General features: G+C 40.4%; 1 pseudogene; it reads right to left on the minus strand.

Moving 5' to 3' along the window:
- Positions 1-8,175: 8,175 nt before the first annotated feature.
- LOC143573840 (F-box/kelch-repeat protein At5g26960 pseudogene) lies at positions 8,176-9,489 on the minus strand (annotated as a pseudogene).
- Positions 9,490-13,387: the final 3,898 nt, after the last annotated feature.

A 13,387-nucleotide genomic window follows, 5' to 3' on the forward strand; every position in this document is an offset into this window, starting at 1 on the left:
ATGTAGTTGTTGCACGGTTGTGCCACTAAGGTTGTCGCCCATTAGACACATGCACTATAAACACACAAAATAACAACTGTTTAACAACCGTTCACTGCATGACATAACGTTAAGAAATAAAAATAAAATTAACAAACTTATACATCCAAATAAAAAATGGAAGTACTTAGGAGTTTTCATTTCTAAGCCCCGTTACTTCATTCTCAAGAGTTCTAGCTCGGCATGTTCTTGACTCTACGAGCAAACAAAAACATGCATGAAAATAAATAAAATAGCACATCTGAATTCCACATTATTATTATGTATTAGTAATGAAAATGTTGATATGTACCATCTCCGCTTGTATTTGTGAAGTCGATGGTTCTGTAGCCCTATTGTACCGATCATTATTCACCTTATGTTGCAAATTTACAAAATGATTGAAGTTAATCAAATACTGTTCCATAGTATAATTATAATTACAAGAGAAACATAATATTATGTCATTGGTTAGTTCCATATAATTATCATTTCATGAATCTCAAAATAATCAATCACAACAGCGACATCAAATCCAAAATCGTAACAATCGAGTAACAAACACTTAGCACGAGTAATTGTTCTAATTTTATATTCAATTTATAAACGAACCGTAAACTGTGAAAGCAAGCCGGTAGTAATCGTTCAATTTAATACAATTTAAAATTTCAAAAATTTGGTTTTTGTCACATAAATATACTCTAATTCCACAATGTTTGTATTTAACATTAAGCAGATCATAACATGTCCGGATTTGAGACAAAATAATTCAACTATGGATTCAAGTTTTCGCAAGTAAAACCGAGTGCATCATCCTTTCACCCAAGCCACCAACAATGGTTTCCCACCGTTGCCTAAAAAGTTGTGTATAAAAGACGTAATTGTGTTTAAAAAAATAGATACATACATAATTGTATCTACATTATTTATTTTTTTGAACTGCAAATTTCAATAGAATTATGGGAGAGAGTAAGTTGTTAGGAAATTACAGAGTTGTGGAAATTACAACAAGGGAGACGCACAGTGTGATAGAAATTACAGAGGAATTAAGTTGTTAGGTCATACTATGAAATTATGGGAGAGAGTAATTGAGACTCGAATTAGAAGAGAAACGCAGGTTATGGTTAACCAATTTGGTTTCATGCCAGGACGGTCAACCACGGAAGCGATACACATACTGAGAAGATTAATGGAGAAGTATAGGGAGAAAAAGAGGGACCTACATATTGTTGGGCGATGTGGTATCCCCGGACCCACATTTAGACAACTGCATATTAAAGGAGTTAGGGAGGTTATTTTTTTAGCCGGCCCTAACCCTATTAGGCCCAATTGGGTTCTAGCTTGTTTAGCAAGGGAGTAGCCCTAATATGCGGTCTATAAATAGTCTCTTGTACTTGTTATTATAAATCACCAAAATAATACAAACCTAATTACCCCGTGGACGTAGGTTGTACACCGCAACCGAACCACGTAAAATTCTCGTGTTCTTTATCGCTTTGATTTCTTGTTCGTGTGTGCCTTTTGTTCCTAACAACTGGTATCAGAGCAAGGATCACACTATAAACCCCAACCGCCAGTCGCCACCAAACCCTAATCAGAAACCCTAGCCGCCGCTACAGTACCGCCGCCGCTACAGTGTTTCCGGCGTGTGAACAGTGCGCGCTACAGTACAATCTGTCTTTTGACCAGAAGAGGTCAAACAGTTCTGATCAGTATTGCAGGTTGCTTCCGTTAGAAACTCGGTAAAGATAATGACTGAGGACGGTAAGATCAGAATCGAGAAGTTTGATGGGCAGGATTTTGGATGGTGGAAGATGCAAGTCGAGGACTTGTTATGCCAGAAAGATTTGCTTCCATGTTTGAGAGGTCAAAAACCCGAGAATATGAAGGATGAAGAATGGGCCGATCTAGACAGGAAAGCCCTAGCAGTCATCAGATGCACGTTGGCTAAGAACGTTGCTTTCAATATAGTGAATGAGACCACTGCTAAGGGTTTGATGACCGCGTTGTCAAACATGTACGAGAAACCTTCCGCGTCTAATAAGGTATTCTTAATTAGACAATTGGTGAATACGCGTATGCGGGAAGGTGCGTCTGTTACCTCTCATATAAATGAGTTCAATTCTATCATATCCCGGTTATTATCTGTTGATATTAAATTTGATGATGAAGTGCAAGCTTTGCTATTATTGTCCTCGTTACCTGAAAGTTGGTCAGGAACAGTCACTGCCGTTAGTGGTTCAGCCGGAACCACCAAACTCACGTTCGAGGGTATTCGTGACTTGATCCTAGGAGAGGATATCAGGAGAAAGAATGCAGGTGAATCATCCAGTACTTTGCTAAGTACTGAGGGAAGAGGTAGAAAGAAAGATAAGAGGGTAAGTAACAGGGGAAGATCAAAATCAAGAGACAGAAAGGGGAGTTCAAAAACAAGAAACGACATAAAGTGTTGGAACTGTAATGAGAATGGTCATTTCAGAAGTCAATGTACAGAACCACCCAGAGACAAGAAAGAAGTGAATGTTGCCTCCTCAACAGCATCAGATTCTGATGATGCATTGATCTGCTGTATTGAGGATATAGTCGAGTCCTGGATTATGGACTCAGGTGCGTCGTTTCATGCTATCTCAAGCTCGAGAAAGATGAAGAATTTCAGACGGGGCAATTTTGGTACTGTAAGTCTTGCTAATAACCAAATCTTGGAAATTACTGGGTTGGGAGATATTGACTTGAAAACAAGTTTTGGAACAATTTGGACATTGAAAGATGTCAGGGTAATTCCAAAATTGAAAAAAATGTTAATTTCCATTGGGCAATTAGACGACCAGGGTTATGATGTAACATTCGGGGGAGGACAATGGAAGGTCGTCAAGGGTAGCATGGTAATTGCCAAGGGAAAGAAACGGGGTACTTTGTATATGGTTGAGGTTTCTGCAGGTAGTGCTAATGCAGTAACGAGTGGACCGAGTCTATCAAAGTTGTGGCATCAACGACTCGGCCACATGAGTGAGAAGGGCATGAAGATGCTTGTCGCCAGAGGAAAGCTTCCAGATCTTAAAAGGGTTGAATCTGAATTCTGTGAACCATGTGTTTTTGGAAAAAAGAAGAGGGTATCTTTTGTGAAGACAGGGAAAGCACCTAAAGCTCAGAAATTAGAGCTTATCCATTCAGATGTTTTCGGACCAACACGTGTTGAATCCTTGGGAGGCTCGAGATTCTATGTGACTTTCATAGACGACGCCACACGCAAGGTATGGGTTTACTTTCTTAAAAATAAATTTGAAGTATTTGATGTTTTTAAGAAATGGAAAACTGCTGTTGAACTTGAATCTGATCTGAAGGTAAAGTGCTTGAAGTCAGACAATGGAGGGGAGTACATTAGCTCAGAGTTCACTAGCTTTTGTGCTGAGCATGGCATTCGGATGATAAATACAGTTCCAGGTATTCCTCAGCAAAATGGAGTCGCAGAAAGGATGAATAGAACGTTAAATGAAAGAGCCAGAAGTATGAGGATAAATGCAGGGCTCCCTAAAATGTTCTGGGCAGACGCTGTTAAAACTGCTGCCTATCTTATCAACCGAGGTCTATCAGTTCCGTTGGGTTACAAAACACCTCAAGAAGAATGGAAGGGGAAAGCGGTTAATTATGAGCACTTAAAGGTTTTTGGGTGCAGTGCATATGACCTAGATCCGAATGCTGACAAGATAGATTCAAAAGCCAAGAAGTATGTTTTCATTGGTTACGGGTCAGACAAGATGGGCTACAAGCTTTGGGACTCGAAAAGCAGAAAAGTAGTCCGCAGCAAACATGCTACATTTAATGAGGCTGAGTTGTACAAAGATGTGATAAATCCAAACTCTAGGGTTCAGAAGCAACAGGTTGAATTCAAAATTGAAAACCAGAGATCTGAACCGATCCCCGAACCGGTTCAGGAACCCGCTACAGAAACTGAAGTCGACACAGTTCCTGAGTTTGAAGCTGGTGGAAATAATGAGTCAGAAGAAACTTCTGACAGTGGGAGTTCAGAGTCTGAAGACGAGGAGATCCCACAACAGCCTGACCAGACTGAAAATTGGGTCAGGAGATCCACCAGAGTTACTAAACAGCCAGAAAGGTATAGTCCCGGTCATTCCAATCCTTCAGTTAACTATATTCTTTTGACAGAAAACGGTGAACCCGAAAGCTACTTTGAAGCAGTCAAGATGAAGGATTCTCGCCAGTGGGAGAATGCTATGAAGGATGAAATGAGCTCTCTAGAAAAGAACAAGACATGGGACTTAGTCAAGCTTCCGCAGGATAAGAGAGCGTTGCAAAATAAATGGGTCTTCAGGGTCAAAGAAGAACATGATGGGTCTAAACGATATAAAGCCCGTTTAGTGGTCAAGGGTTTTCAACAAAAGAGAGGAGTTGATTATGATGAAATCTTCTCTCCCGTGGTGAAAATGACTACCATCAGACTTGTTTTAAGTCTTGTAGCAGCAGAAGATTTACATCTAGAGCAACTAGATGTGAAAACGGCATTTCTACACGGTGATCTTGAAGAAGACATTTATATGATGCAACCTGAAGGGTTTCGGGTTGTGGGGAAAGAAAATTGGGTCTGCAAACTAAAGAAGAGCTTGTATGGTCTGAAACAGGCGCCTAGACAGTGGTACATGAAGTTTGATAATTTCATGGAGAGGTCGGGGTTTAAAAGATGCCAGATGGATCATTGTTGTTATCTGAAGAAATTCAACAACTCTTATATCATATTACTGTTGTATGTTGATGATATGTTGATTGCAGGATCTGATATGAAGGAAATAAGCAAGTTGAAGAAACAGATGTCCCAAGAGTTTGAAATGAAAGACTTGGGTGCAGCAAAACAGATACTGGGAATGAACATCACTAGAAACAAGAAGGCAGGTACTCTAACACTATCCCAGGAAAAATACATAGGGAAAGTGTTAGAAAGGTTCAAGATGAATGATGAAAGAACCAAGCCTAGGAATACTCCATTGGGAAGTCATTTGAAGCTCACCAAAGATCAGTCTCCTAAAACTGAAGAAGAAAGATCGAAGATGACCAAAGTCCCATATGCATCAGCAGTCGGGAGTCTAATGTATGCAATGGTTTGCACTCGACCAGATGTTGCTCATGCCGTTGGGGTTGTTAGTCGGTTTATGTCAGATCCAGGAGAAAAACATTGGGAGGCTGTCAAATGGATACTTAGATACTTGAAGGGTACTCAGAAGATGGGGTTATGTTTCAGAAAAAAGGATGCCATACTCAGAGGTTACACAGATGCTGATCTGGGTGGTTGTAAAGGGACGTTCAAGAGCACTACCGGGTATGTTTTCACAGTGGGAGGGACAGCAGTTAGCTGGATGTCTAGACTTCAGAAAAGTGTGGCTCTGTCAACTACAGAAGCAGAATACATGGCTGTTGCAGAGGCCAGCAAAGAACTAGTTTGGTTGAAGACTTTTCTTGAAGAATTAGGAAAACAACAACCCGACTACTCATTGTACTGTGACAATGAGAGTGCAGTTAAACTTGCAAAGAATCCAGTGTATCACGGAAAGACAAAGCATATAGGGATGAGATATCACTTCGTGAGGGGGTTGATCAGTGAAGGAACAATCAGTCTGAAGAACATCCCAGGTGCTAAAAATCCAGCTGATATGTTTACCAAGTGTGTGGTGCTGGATAAGCTGAAGCTTTGCATAGCTTCAGCTGGTCTCCAGGAATAATGTTGAGGAGACAAGGGTAATTAGGATGGTTTGAAGATCAGGAGGGATTTTCATTTACAGAAGTACAGAAGAGATGGTGCATTTCTAGGTCCGAAGACACCAAGTGGGAGATTGTTGGGCGATGTGGTATCCCCGGACCCACATTTAGACAACTGCATATTAAAGGAGTTAGGGAGGTTATTTTTTTAGCCGGCCCTAACCCTATTGGGCCCAATTGGGTTCTAGCTTGTTTAGCAAGGGAGTAGCCCTAATATGCGGTCTATAAATAGTCTCTTGTACTTGTTATTATAAATCACCAAAATAATACAAACCTAATTACCCCGTGGACGTAGGTTGTACACCGCAACCGAACCACGTAAAATTCTCGTGTTCTTTATCGCTTTGATTTCTTGTTCGTGTGTGCCTTTTGTTCCTAACACATATGGTATTCATCGACCTTGAAAAAGCATATGACAGTGTGCCACGTAGACTAATTTGGGATAGTTTAGAAGGTAGAGAGGTACCTGGAAAGTATATAGACTTAATTAAAGATATGTATGACAGGACTAAAGCTAGTGTTCGGGCGTCGGTAGGAGATACAATTTTTTCCCGGTGGAGATGGGACTCCACCAAGGATCGGCGTTAAGCCCGTTTCTTTTCACGGTAGTCATGGATGAGTCGTCCAAGTCGATTCAGGAGCCTGTCCCATGGTGCATGCTCTTTGCAGATGATATTGTGTTTGTGGCTGAGACTAAACAAAGCTTGAACGAAAGGCTAGAGGAGTGGCGTGTAGCTTTAGAGGATAAAGGTTTAAGAATTAGTCGATCTAAGACAGAGTACCTTTGTTGTGACTTCAGTGGCGTTGGCGATAGCGAGGACACCCATATCACTATTGAGGACAAGGTGGTTCTGTAGATAACGAAGTTTAAATATCTAGGATCGTTTGTCCAAAGCAATGGAGAGATAGACAGTGACATAACCAACCGCATACAAGCCAGATGGTGTAGGTGGAAAGCAGCCACTGGGGTTTTGTGCGACAAGCGGTTCCCATCTAAATTAAAGGGGAAATTTTATAGAGTCACAGTTAGACCTGCAATGTTGTATGGAACAGACTGTTGGGCCATAAAGAAGACACATGCGCGCAAGATGGAGGTAGCAGAGATGAGGATGCTGAGGTGGATGTGCGGATACACTAGATTAGATAGGATTAGAAATGAGGTCTTTAGGAAAAGGTTAGGAATAGTTAGCATATCAGAGAAAATAAATGAAGGAAGATTGAGATGGTTTGGGCATGTGAAGAGGAGACTGACAACAGCGCCAGTTAGAGTAGTGGAAACCTTCATTGTGGAAGGAAGAGGAGTCGAGGCAAGCCTAAATTGACTTGGGATGAGAGAATTAGACATGACTTGACAGAGTTGCACCTCTCTGAAGACATGGTCCAGGAAAGAGATTCGTGGAGACGTAGGATTAAGGTTAGCGACTTTTAGGGGAATGTACCTTGTTAGCTTTCTGTATTTAGGGTCTAATTGGCTAGCCTGGCTCCTTGTTGTTTATGTATATAGTTTGTTTGATGCTGCTTTTTGATTCATATGCCATATTCTTAGTATGTTACAAATTCCTTGCTTTTTTGTTAGTTTGCTATCTATGTATTGCTAAGTGTCTTTGCTTGTAGGATGTATGTTTACTCTGATTACCTGTATGTAGCTTTATGAGCCGGGGGTCTCTCTGGAAGCAGCCTCTCTATTCTCACGGATAGAGGAAAGACTTGCCTACATCTCACCCTCCCCTGACCCTACTGATAGCGTGCTTTGCGGTGGGATATACAGGGCTTGATTGATTGATTGATTGAAATTTCAATAGAATTAGGACCGAAAACCCCTCATACCGAGAAGCTAGCAGGGGTCGGCTACAACAAAACAACGCGAACAAGCTACAAAGCCAAACACTTCCATCTATTCCAATCTACATCCAAATTCTTTGATCTATTTTTAATCTACAAAAATCTTAGAACCTTAATGTCATTGAGAATCTTATCGATCTTGATGGGCTTGTTCTCAAAAATCAGTTTATTTCGAGCTTTCCAGATACACCAACAAGCCACCATTATAATCAAGGGTACCATTTTTCTTTTGCCTCCAATACCCGGAACCTGGTTAGGAATGTCAAATAAATTGTGAACCGAAGAAGCAAAATTAAGAGGAATATTACACCATATGCTACTTTTGTTCCACACCACCGTCGCGACAATACAACCAGAAAACAAGTGATCAATCGAATCGCTATACAACAATTGCAAATATTCGAATACATAATTGTATCTACTTTATTTTTTTTATGATAATTTTATATAAATTTGTCATTGAATCATAAACCATACCAATTATAAATTTCACATATACTTTTCCACTAACACAAACTTATAAAGAATTCATTACCAATAATACATGAAGTCAAATTACATAGAGTCAAATTTATAGGCTCCTTTAAAATGGTGAAATAGCCTTTTGGCCATATTTGTCAAAGATTCCTTACAAACTTCAAGTTTACGCATCCTCACCTCAACACCTCGTGCTTACAACTCCACACAAACACCGGCGGCGCGTCGAACAACATCCGGCAGATCCGCCACTCGACTCCACTCTCCGACACCGGAATCATAAACCAACACCAACGCTTCTTTCACTCGCCGAGTACTCCGACCACTCCTCCTCAATAAATCATCAATACAACCCATTACCTGTATCAACACCACCTTTTCCCCCACCCCAACACACCCGAATCTCACCGTGCCGTCGAGCCTAATTTGCGACGGCAACGGTGGACTCTTTAATCTACACCATTCCCCAAACCCGGCGCCCACGCGCCTGTTCCCATTAAAACTCCAAAACGACAACTCAACCGCGTGGCTGGTGAGAATATACACGTTATGTACATTTTCACCAGCAGAGCACGCGGCCACCACACACCCACCCCCAGGTACCGTACGGCTCCTCAACCATCTACACGCCGCCACGTCATACAAATCCATCGAGCTGGCATACACGTGTGCGGCGCGTGAGGCATCCCCAACCTTCAATCCACCAATAACGTACAACACCCCATCGACCGCAGCGCCAATACACCCGTATCGCATTCTAGGCGCGTGGGCCACCACGCGCCACGAATTCCGTACCGGGTCGTACTCTTCGACTGCGGTCGAGCGGGTGGACCCGGCCGCAACGTAGATTTTACCGTTTATAACAGCGGCCGCGAATTTCTTTCGCGGTAACGACATTTTCTGTCGTGGAACCACCGCTCCGGTCCACGTGTCACACCGGAGCAGTGTTGTTTTACCAATAATATACGCCCAGCGGCCAATGGCAGCTAGGCGTAACGCACTTGCAGATATAACATCATTGTAGTTAGATCTTAACAGACTAGTAATCCAGGTATTATCCAACCCTAGTTTAAGACTAGCGGCGAATAAGCCTGAATTGGAGAATGAGATAACGAATACGGCTCGTTGGAGAAGGCCGCGGCGGCGGCGGAGGTGGTAGAATTCCGGCGAGTCGAGTAACTCAGACCAGCGGCGGCAGACGGTAGAAGCTGATGGTAGGGTGGATTGAGGGATGAAGGAAAGAATCTCGAGGATGACGTCATCTGGGAGAGAAGAGATGGTGGTCGGAGAGAAGTGGTGTGGTGGTGTGTCTGTGTCTGGGAAACATGATTTCATTAGCCATGACAAGTGACGAGAATTGCAGTTGTTGGATGATGATGACGACATTATCTAAATCCAGATGCAAGTATGAGTAGAAACTATGGATAATCAATCGGTTTACTTTTGTTGGTTGGTTTGGTATTATCGATAAAAGTAAGAAGTAAAGGGTTGGTTACCAAGAACACCCCTCTTTTCAAGTTTTAATTTTGGATTTTGAGGGGTATAAAGGTCAACTGGTGTTTTAATATCTTTTATTAATGGATTTACTGTAGAACACTATTAGCTCGGGACCATGTACACTTCCACATTAGGGTGTATTAAGGATGGATTCGGGATGATATTGGTATCGAAATATTGGATTCGGTACCGGTATTTCATGTAAAATTCGGGAAATAATGGTACTGTACTGATACCAAAAACTTAAACTTGGTACTGGTTCGGTATCTGTATCGAAAACGTTTATCCTTGGAGCACATGGAGTGGATTCGGGTAGGGTGTGGTGTCGTCTGGTGTAATATTCCAATCTTAGATGGATTATACGTAGGGGCAATACACATTAGTTATGATTTTAACGTCGTCTTAAAATGGTAAAATTTTTCATATTGTTCATTAAAATTCTTAATGAGTAATAATAATAATAATAATAATAATAATAATAATAATTAAGGTGCAACAAACATATAGATAGTCCCCTAAAACTCTAATTATAACTAGTTTACTTTTAAGTGAGATTTGAAACAAAATGAATCCTTAATTATATTTCTTAAAATCAAAATATGGGATTTAATTGAGTTGGTGTATTTTTGTGACTAGTAGTTTCAGTTTAAATACATATGTTTATTGGTTTTTATTAATTTAAACTATCGTCTTTTTTGTCACTATCGGTCTTAACTAACGAATTAGCTACTGACGGTTCCAACTTTTAATGTATTTTTTTACAACGGTCCGCAACTAACATAATCCTAACGTTGTTAGTTGCAGTTAGTTGCAGGTCGCCGGGAAAACGTTTTTCGCCCCAATTGACTCACCGTCATCCAACCACCATCACTTGAGCACCATAAACCGATTTTGACGATGGTTCTAGGGTTCCAACGACCTTAATATTTGGGTCTTTTATAAAAAACGGTTTATAAGGGTCTGATACGAAGTTACTAAGATGTTTGAGACGAGAATGTTGAGTTTTTGGTAAAAAAATGTTAGTTTTCCGGCCAAATTTTTTTTTCCGACGACCTGCGATTAATGGTGTTGGGATTCTGTTAGTCGTGGTGGACCATTAAATACGTTAAAAGTTGGGACTGTCAGCAGCCAATTTGTTAGTTGGGACCGACAGTGACTAAAAGTAAATACTTGAGATTACTAAAAACCAATATACCTAAACATAATAATAGTATTCTTGAATAGTTCAATGTAAGTTTTAATTCTTGATTTTAACTAATGGGGTTAATGATCAATTGATAAAGACAGCGATCTAAAACATCAAAAGGTTGAAAGGTCTTACTTAGGTTGTTTCCTCAATGACAGAAATTCTTCATTCAAGAAAAAAATTTGTGGGTTTTATAGTCACTATTTATGGTTACTTCATTTGATTCTCTTCAATTGTATGGGTTTGTTTTTTTAGGCATTATGTGTCACGTATTCAAGAAAACAAATACGATAAGAGACTATGTATCAACTTGTGCACTGTTCTTTGTTTTGTTTATTTTGAAGCGAAAGTTTGAAAAACAATACTATTTAAATTAATTATCAAAATGAAGATAAGTGGAATGGATCAATAAATGGAACATGAACCTTTACCTATGATGAACTTTAGCATAATAAGCGAGACAGTTTTCCTAAAACGAGTATATGGGTACATGGTGTTGTTTTAGGATTGGACTCGGGAGGGTGATGTGACATGGAAACTGGCAGGGAACGCCGCATCATGTGATCGGCTTCAGGAAGGGGAGGGGCGAACCTCATGTCACACCCCGACTTAGGGCCCAGGCATATGACCAATAGTTGGTACATGTTTTGTAAATACATCAGAGTTGCGGTTTTATTTCAGCGGAAGTCTTTTAATTAAATATTATTATATTGAAAACTTATTAAAACTCGGGTTTAAATACCCGTTTGATATTTCAAATACATTTCTTTATAAAACATAACTCTTTATAATATTTTAAAATAAAATATCTGAGTCATCATATAGCATCTAATGATTATAACTCCAATCTTCTATTTCTTCTTGTTTGTCTGTTCTAACATTTCTTGTTTTCCTGTAAAATGGTTAGAATATACGTCAGCACACAGCTGGTGAATGACGCTGACTCTTTGTAAAAATATTTTCAATACCTTTGTGAAACCAACAATAATACCTTTGTGACTACTCATTAGGCACCCAACTACATTGTGATCAAATTACCCTAAGTACCTTGTACAATTAATTATATACACAATATCATTTCTCTGAACAGTCTCGTAGACCTTCAGGGGCATGTTGATGATATGCATGGCCTCGGGGAAATGCCGAGTCACCATGTATGAATGGATCCAGACACATGTATACTCTATCCTATGCAAACATTCTGACTCTAAAACAGTTTGTAAAAGGTTTGGGGCGTATTCACCATTTCTGTTTATAATCAGTTTCTGATACTGATTCATGTTTTCTGATTTCTTCTTCTTGTTTTGTTACCTCGGACCTATAGTACGAGAATAACCTTTGTATAAATAACTAGATCATCGATCTAGCTTCAGACCTTTAATCCGTTTTGTATAGCTTTAACCTTGATAAAAACATTTGTTTGTAAAGCATTTGGACCTTTAGTCCTCTTGTTTATTTACCAATCATATACTCATTTCTTCTTCAGGAAGAAACATCTATACCGAGTTTCTTCTTCAAGAAGAAACATAATTTCTTAACTATATTCTTTGAATATTATACTTCTTAATAATAAAGAAATACGATTTTAATTATACCCTTTGTATATACTTGCTTACGTTTCTTAATAAAAAAAACAATATTTTGACTATAACCTTTGCTTAAGAAAAGTTATATAATATTAAATTATAATCAAGGTTCGGCTATAACTCCGACTATGGTCTAAGCCATTTATAATAATAAATAATAACTTAGGCAGAACCCCTACCTTGCACGGGTATTCGGAGTTAGATATTCCTAAGTTTATACGGGCAGTACTTCTACTCTATATGTACATTTATCGAGGCGTACTTAGTCCACCTTCCTTGGCATGCAAATCGAGGTAATGTGTGGGTGTCGTCGGGTCGTGCACGTACTTCGAGACGGAATGTCGGGTTACTTCTAGGTGGTACGCACTTCAAGAAAACGTCGGGTATTTGGCACGGATTACGAGGTGATGATTGTCGGGTCGGTGGTACGCAAAACGGTGTAGAGAGAAAGTAACTAAGAGAGAGAGAGAGAGTGGAAGTGTGTGAGGGAAATGAGCCGTGAGGCTCTCCCTTTTATAGCCAAAATCTGGTAATGGGCCCCTTTTTCATGGTAATTGCGTATCGCGATGACACATGTCGTCAGACGTTGCCACGTGTCCTGCCCTGCTGCCACGTGTCACCAGAGTGTGACACGTGTCCCTGAGTCATCACGGACCTTCTCGATACGCGATGGTCGTGCTCTTCGATACGCGATGGGTCCCTGGATATTATTTTTCAGTTTTGGTCCCTTGTCTTTGATAGCTTGTCACATCTGGGTCTAATCCTCGTTGTCCAAAAATACTAAGGCGGCTCTCAAGCGGCTCGCGGCGATGCGAGAGTGCGAAGTGCGCCATCAAAGCGTCACATTGCGCCCAACGCCCTTCACCGTAGCTGTCGCCTTCGCCATCGTCCTCGTCCTCGCCCGAGCGTGTGCGCGTGCGCGTCGGGTGCTTCGCACCCTCCGCTAGGACCAGTTGGTGCATGCTAAGCATAAAAGAATATAACTATGGAAATTCTATCTTTTATAAAGAGCTTC

Source organism: Bidens hawaiensis, unplaced genomic scaffold (assembly GCF_021521415.1).
Source record: "Bidens hawaiensis isolate Kalapana, Puna unplaced genomic scaffold, B.hawaiensis_p1.1 tig00026651_1, whole genome shotgun sequence".
NCBI lineage: Eukaryota > Viridiplantae > Streptophyta > Magnoliopsida > Asterales > Asteraceae > Bidens > Bidens hawaiensis.